Consider the following 1698-nt stretch of genomic DNA (forward strand, 5'->3'; position numbering starts at 1 on the left):
TGATCTATTTGCGGAGCCTGTCCGTCTATATATATATATACAATCGGTCAGCTGTTCTCGATCAGCTGATATGGACCTGTCAGCTGACAGTCCGTAACTTATATATATATATATATATTAGACATTAAAAAATATAAAACTGTTCCGTAACAATCCATGAAGGGTCAGGAGTGCAGTCCTTAGTAAAGAAGTATTGTCACAAGACCAACGGTTGAGGAAGGAGGTGAATTTAATCAGAACAACGTTCGACCGTCAGATTTTCCTGGATTATGGATACCCACTTTGTGAGGCTGGAGGTCTTAAATGACCCAAAGGATTGACTCACGGTTACAATAATAGAATAAAAATTATCTGAAGTATTATATGTTCTTGGAGTTAGTAGCAATGTGCCTTACCACTGAGCCACTTAGCTTCCACACTTTAAAATTACCTTTTGATTGGTTTTAAACTTTAAAATATCAGATTTTTACCAGTTTTATCCATAGCTATTACATTCAAGAGAAAATCTGGTATAATTTTGACTATTGTTTCGGAGATTACATAATATATTTTTGAATTATCTCTATAGGAAGTCTGGTGAGTCAATTCATAAAAAAAATTTTGAGGTTAATGACTTCCAGTTGAACGAAATTTTTATTAAATTCTCATAACATGGTACAACGTTTCGGGACCATTGTCCCATATTCATGTACTTTAAACCTCATAATTTCATATAGGAAATCATATCACAATTTGAGCATCTTCACTACTCCTTACCACAGCCATTACTATAAAAAAAATTTTTATGAATAATATCTTTTAAATCCTAAACTGCTCAAACAAAAAAAAAATCATTTTTAATTTTCTAAAGGTGTAAACAATTTTATGTAGTTCAAAATTTCAATATAAAATATAAAAACAAATATTTATTTCTCCATTGTTTTATGAAAAATATAACTAAGAATTGTATTTATAATGTATGATTTTAAAACAGTTCATGATTATGATTATAATATCGAAGGAATTTCTAAAAATAAATTGTTCAGAAAAATCTATTGAGATAGAAATATCCAACAAAAGCAGAAGTCGGGTAGTTCTGAATTAATAATAATAATTTATTTATTTTTTTATGGGGCAACCCCCGTACAAATAGAGTTAGCCTGTGAAATACATGAAATTGATAATCAATTGTAGTAATTTTACAAAAATAATGAGTTAAAGATCGTTTATATAAACTAATAACAAACAATATATCCAAGCTGGGCTATCCACATTCGTTAAGATAAAACAGTAAAACAAAAACGTTACTTCATATTTAATAATATTAACTGGAGAAGTTTGTCGGGGGGTGCGGTCAGCAAAGAACAACATTAATAAACAAAACCATATTTATTTATTTTATGCCGATGTTTCGACCTGAGTTGCAGGCCTACCTTCTATGCCATAACACCTGATGAAGACCTGAAACTCGGGTCGAAACGTCGGCATAAAAAAAATAAATATGGTTTTGTTTATTTATGTTGTTCTGAGATCCAGCAAATGAAGTGCAATTAGACTGGGTTTTGGAGACACTAGAGCTTAAGGAAATTGTGAGTTTTCATCATCACAAGCACTAAAATCTGGTACAGGCCTTGGCCACATCATGGCAAAGCCTTCATTGTCGGGATGATGAGATCCAGCAAACGAAGTGCAATTAGACTGGGTTTTGGAGACACTAGA

At 31.7% G+C, this 1698-nt stretch overlaps 1 protein-coding gene across 1 annotated transcript in view; it reads right to left on the minus strand.

The window, feature by feature from the left end:
* Positions 1 to 1698, minus strand: part of LOC106683391 (lipase member H) — a 25210-nt gene that overhangs the window by 22073 nt on the left and 1439 nt on the right. The window lies entirely within an intron of this gene.

Source organism: Halyomorpha halys, unplaced genomic scaffold, assembly GCF_000696795.3.
Source record: "Halyomorpha halys isolate HHAL.00 unplaced genomic scaffold, Hhal_1.1 Scaffold480.1, whole genome shotgun sequence".
Classification (NCBI taxonomy): domain Eukaryota; kingdom Metazoa; phylum Arthropoda; class Insecta; order Hemiptera; family Pentatomidae; genus Halyomorpha; species Halyomorpha halys.